We start from the raw sequence: 6,000 nt of genomic DNA on the forward strand, positions 1-6,000 counted from the left end.
AGTTAACCCAAATCACAAAGCAAGACACAATTTTACTGTTAACTTAAAATAATGTTACAATGAAGACTCAAAATAACGAAAGAAAACTCTCAAAACTAAAGCACAAAACAAAGAATTACAACTAATGACTCAACAAAGAAGACACAACACACTTGATGAGGAGGGAGTCCTGCAAGGAGAGGCTGGATTGGCGGCTGCAGTAAAGGCCAAAGAGGTGGGGACCGTTGTGGAAGAAGTAGGACAGCAGATTGGCAATAGTAACAGTGTCGAAACGCGGATGGAGAGTAGCAAGAACATCGTTGGAGGTTGGATCAACGGCTGCGTGAAGGCCAGAGTTGTGGGGGCTGCTGTGGAAGAAGTAGGACAGCAGCTGCGAAGGTTTGCCAGCACTTTCGAAGGGTATTCAGCGAGCGGCGAAGCATTGGCAGCGATGGGAAAGGTCGGGACAGCAAGGTAGCTGTTATAGGGATATCGACGGGATGCTGGGAAGAGCTTGAAAGGCCTAGACAGCGAGTTGGAGGGGCTGCCTTGGCTGGACGGAAGCAGGAAGGTGGCTGGCAGCAGTGGAAGAGGGGGCTGCGGTGGCTGGATTGTGAAATGACAGCAGAAAAACGGAAGTATGGTAAGAAAAATGCCTCTTCGGAGTCAAGCTATAACCGAAGCACCACTCGACCCCTTGAAGACAATCACCACCTCGAAAGAGGGACAGCTGGAACATTACCTCAACGTCGGATACATCCCTCGAAGAGAAAATACCAAGGATAAAACCTGAATTCAGATATCAAAAAGAAGACCCCTAACTCTAAGCACATCATCCCATATTTATAAAGAGGCTAGACTTATTTTAGGCAGTGAAAGTAAGGAGAAAAAAATATAATCAGGTTCTCAGATAGGATTTAAAATAGAACAGGATTTAAAATAATAAGGGAGAAAAAAATATAATTATGATTTCAGATTTTAGGAAGGATTTAAAATAGGGAAACACTTAGGCAATGAAAGTAAGGGGAAATAAATATAATCAGGTTTTCAAATAGGATTTAAAATAGAACATGATTTAAAATAAAAAAGGATTTAAAATAATAAGGGAGAAAAAAATATAATTATGATTTCAGATTTTAGGAAGGATTTAAAATAGGGAAGTGCTTAGGAAGGAAAGGTTGAGATGGAGAGAAAGGAAGGTTGAGGGGGAGGGAGAGAAAGGAAATGGGAAATGAAGGAAAAAAAGGAAGGAGGGAAAAGAATAAGGGAAGGAGGGGGTGATAGCCCCCCTCCCTTGAGGACCAGCCAATCCTCCCTTGAGACCACCTTCACACTAACAAATTTGAATAAGAAACTAACACCCAAATCAAACGAAAGCGGACAATAACTCCTCCAGATACACACATGTCCGAGAAAAAAGATATTCTTAAACAAGAGACCAGCATAAATAAAAACTGAGGGGCATAAAATCTGTAATAAATGATAAATTCATAATAGTAGCATCAAAGCTCATTTACAATTAATAGTATGTGGGTATGAACCATCAGGATGCTTTATTAAAAGAAAAGCTTTTAAGTGTTTTTATCGATCACAGAAAAATATTACAACGCAGCAATTGCAAAAGATTGCAAGCTAAAAATAAAAACGAATACACCTTCAAGGACATGAATGGCGCATGAAGCAATAGGCCTTTACTAAAAACATCTGCCTGAAACCTTGTCAATTTTTGGAGAATAGTGCCAGAGATAAACTTCCTTGACTTTTGTTCCCCTTCAAGCTAAGAGAACCAAAAATTATTTATCCGAAAGCCCATCAAAAGCAATAGAGAAATATTCTACATCACCCAAATCCAAAACAGCAAAGATATCATTGGGGAAAAAAACCCGATATGGTTTGGCTCAATAATCATGTGGGTAAATGTGGGTAAATGTGGGTAAATGTGGGTAAAGATCATAATCGGTTGGCTAGCAATATAAGAAGGCACTAATTTTGCATAGAAACCTATTAATTGAAGTTATAATTAATTTGACTATATAAAAAAAATTACGGGTACAACATTTGTTTTTCGATCACTACTCCCACCGCTGGCAAGAAATCTAACAATGTTATCCCTTCGTCTCCTCTCACTTGACCGGATTAGAGCATCAACTGAGAGAGACAGAGAGAGCGAGAGAATGCTAGAGGGAGCACGAGAAAGATAGCGTGAGAGACAAAGGAAGAAGAAGAAAAAATAAAAAAGACGAAAAAGAGTCGAAAGAGGAAGGAGGAGGGCGAGATGAGATCAAAACGAAGAGAAGATGACTCAAGCAGCTCTATCGACTGTTGCAAGCAGCAAGTAAAAGGAGTAAGAAGGGGAAGTTCAATTAGGTACCCAGAGGGTTTGAGCGGCTCACCCGAGCCTTCCTCTTGTGTCATCGAGGATCCATCAATCGTGCAAGCATAGAGGGGAAGACTGAGTGTTTTATGCTTGTCGTGCAGCTTGTAGGAAGCTCGATCGAGAACTTCGGGAGAAAGAATGGCTCGTTGGAGCCTTTTGCATACGTGAGAGCTCAACCGAGTGAAAGGAGAAAGGCGGAGAGGTGAGAGCTATTCCTACCAGTCGTGTGGCTTGTAGGAGAAAAATTTGCGTACGTAAGCGCTACGTACATAATGAAGGTTATATGGGAGTTATATCGACATTATATTCATGTTATATCTCTTGTAACCTCCATGTAACCTCGACCTACCTGTAACCTACTTGAACTTACAAATAAGTTTCACGCTTCTGTTTTCACATATTTGTAGGTTACATGTAGGTTACATGTAAGTCATATGGAGGTTACAAGGGATATAACGAGAATATAATCCCGATATAACCCCCAAACCCTCCTGAACCCCCTGAATAACTCCATTATGTACGCAGCGCTGCATACGTCTTATGTACGCAATTTTTTTCTGGCTTGTAGGGGCACACTTATACAAGGAGCAGCATGCAATAGCTTTGTGCATGCAAGAGAGATCACGACTAGGGTTGCAAAATGAGGTGGGTTAATATAGGCCCTTTCTCCATCTTTTAGAGAAGACACCCAAAAATATGACTAATAGCTCAATCATACCAGATTAATATATATATAAATACTACTAATTAATTATATATATATATATATACATATATCTTTGATGAGATAAATTTAATTGACTACATGGCTACAAAGATTTATAATCAATTAAAAGTTTTAATTAAGAAAATAGAATAAAAAATATTAAATTAGATTCAAATGATATGTTAATATAAATAATAATTTTTAAATCTTGCTCCAACCTTTAACATCTTATGACTACGTGATTAAGGTTGTCAAAATGGCTATTTATTCGTGAACGGCTCCTGTTCGGCTCGCTAAGCAAATGAGTCGAACACAAACACACTTTTTGAGCTCTAAATATAAACGAGCAGAATAAGAGCTGCCCTAAGCACGACCGAGCCTTATTTGCTTGGTTCGCGTTATTCGGTCTAGCTAGAGCAATTGTAAGGTAAGGTATTAAGTTATTAATTGTAAATAATTGAAATTAAATTCATTAAATCAAAATTTTAATTAAATTGTGTTCAAATTTATTTAGGGTAACTAGCAAGCAAGTTGAAATCAGAAAAGGGGAAGAATTTTAGGTATGAAGCTTAATTTCAACGTTCAACTATTCTTTATCAAATTAAATTAAGTTTAACAACAACAAAAACAACAAAGCCTTAATCCCACTACGTGGGGTAGGCTACATGAATCCTTTTTATTTGATTGTCATATGTTCATTTAATTCTAATAAATTAAGATCATTTTTTTATACAATAAGCCCAAGTCTTCCTAGGTCTACCTCTGCCTTTTTTAACATAAGTCGAATCTAAAGCATCTACTCTCCTAATCGGATCATCAGATGGTCGAAGCTTAATGTCTCCTAATCGGATCATCAGATGGTCGAAGTTTAATGTCACCAAACCATCTAAACATCTAAGACAACTCTTTCTAATCTTGTCTGCCAGAGAGCTACACCAGCCCTATCACGAATATATTCGTTTCGCAATTCATCCACCTAATCATTCTCATCTCGGCAACACTTAACTTAGTATTATGCTTCTCTTTTAAAGGCCAAAATTTGCCAACATTCAACGCCATAGAGCATTGCAGGTCTCACCACTGTCTTATAAATTTTTCTTTCAGTCTAAATTGTACTTTTCTATCACACAAAAAGCCCGAAGCATTCCTCCACTTCAACCAACCAACTTGAATTCTACTATTAACAACCAACTTTAAACAACAGACCCGAGAAATCTAAATCGTTCACACCTTTTAATAATTTAATCACCCAAACTTACACTTCTGTCACTAGAGCTACTACTACTAAAATTACATTCCATGTATTCAGTTCTAGTTCTACTCAAATGAAGGCCTGTAAACTCCAATGTAGACCTCCATGATTCAAGTTTTTCTTGGGCTTTTTTCTCTCGTCTTATCCACGGGAAGGATATAACCAACAAATTCCTCTCCTCTTCGAATCATTTATATGGTTCGGGAGGGAGATTTATTCAAATGGGGGAAGTATACGACGATCGACAAGCTGGCGACTCCTTTTAAAAATAAAAAAAGAGAAAAATGAACTGAAACAGAACTCTCCAAAAGATATCTCTTGGAACCTTATCGTAAGCTTTTTCTAAATCAATAAAAATCAAATGTAGATTCTCCTTATTATCTCTGAACTTCTCCATCAAACCTCTCAATAAATGTATATCTTCAATAGTAGACCTACCCGACAAAAATCCAAATTGATTATGAGAAATCTTGTAATACGTCTTAACATATCCTCAATTCCCCTCTCCCATAATTTTAAAGTATGACACATTAACTTAATCCCTCTAAAATTTGCACACTCTTGTGCATCTCCTTTGTTCTTAAAAATGGGGACCAAAAAACTCTTCCTCCAGTCCTCGTTTTCGTCCACTCCTCAGACATCTTTTTAACTTTTAAAATAATATTAAAGAGTTTAGTAAGCTAAGAAACTCCCAAATCTCCTAAATATTTTCATATTTCAATTGAGATATACACTTCAATTGGATATCAACAAGTGCTATAAACTTTCCACCCTTGATTTTCTTTAAGGCCTCAATTTTTTATTTTTTACTAATGTGACGGTAAAAATGAAACAGTTTACTCTAATTAACGATATTAAGATCACTAAGGTTGATCGTATTTTCATAATCATTAAAAAGTTCAAAATAACTCACCCACCTTTGTTGAATATCTTTTTCTAAGAAAAGCAATTTTTTATTTTCATCTTTAATACACTTTACTTGAGTTACCTTGATTTAAATCTTTTCTTTTCTCTTTGTTTGGCTAGTTTATACATATATTTTTCACCTTTCTTAGTATATAATCTATTGAAAAGATCATTAAAAGCAAAATTTTTAGCGTCACAAATTATTCTTTTAGGCTCTCTGCGGACCGTTTGATATTTTTCCTAATTATCTGAGTTTTTATATTTAAACCAATTTTTATAACATAACTTCTTATATTTTATCTTTTCTTGCACATTATTATTCCACCACCAACTATTTTTATTTATAGAATTTTTTTTCTTTTGATTCTCCAAGTACATCTTTTATTACTTGTTTAATAGTGTTTGTTATTTTATCCTACATAGCATTTGTTTCATTATGAATATCCCAAAATTTAAAATCTTGAATTTTATTCATAGAAATAATTTTATTTGTCTTTTAAGTTTACTCATCTGATTTTATAATGATGAGTCCTAGTACACTTTATTTTACAATTCTTCAATTTATAATCTAAAACTAATAAACGATGTTGGGTACATAAATTCTCACTTTGAATAACCTTACAATTTTTACAATCTTGACGATCTCCTCTCATAAGAAAATAATCAATTTGTGTTTTATTAGATCTATTATTATAAGTAATAAGATGTTCATCTCTTTTCTTGAATAAATTATTAGTAATAACAAAATCATACGCTAAAGCAAAATCTAAAATGACTCTG

The 6,000-nt window shown here is 35.5% G+C and overlaps 1 protein-coding gene across 1 annotated transcript in view; it reads right to left on the bottom strand.

Moving 5' to 3' along the window:
- LOC110023203 (alpha-N-acetylglucosaminidase) overlaps window positions 1–6,000 on the bottom strand; it is a 133,033-nt gene that overhangs the window by 89,428 nt on the left and 37,605 nt on the right. The window lies entirely within an intron of this gene.

This window comes from Phalaenopsis equestris, unplaced genomic scaffold, assembly GCF_001263595.1.
Source record: "Phalaenopsis equestris unplaced genomic scaffold, ASM126359v1 Scaffold000223, whole genome shotgun sequence".
Classification (NCBI taxonomy): domain Eukaryota; kingdom Viridiplantae; phylum Streptophyta; class Magnoliopsida; order Asparagales; family Orchidaceae; genus Phalaenopsis; species Phalaenopsis equestris.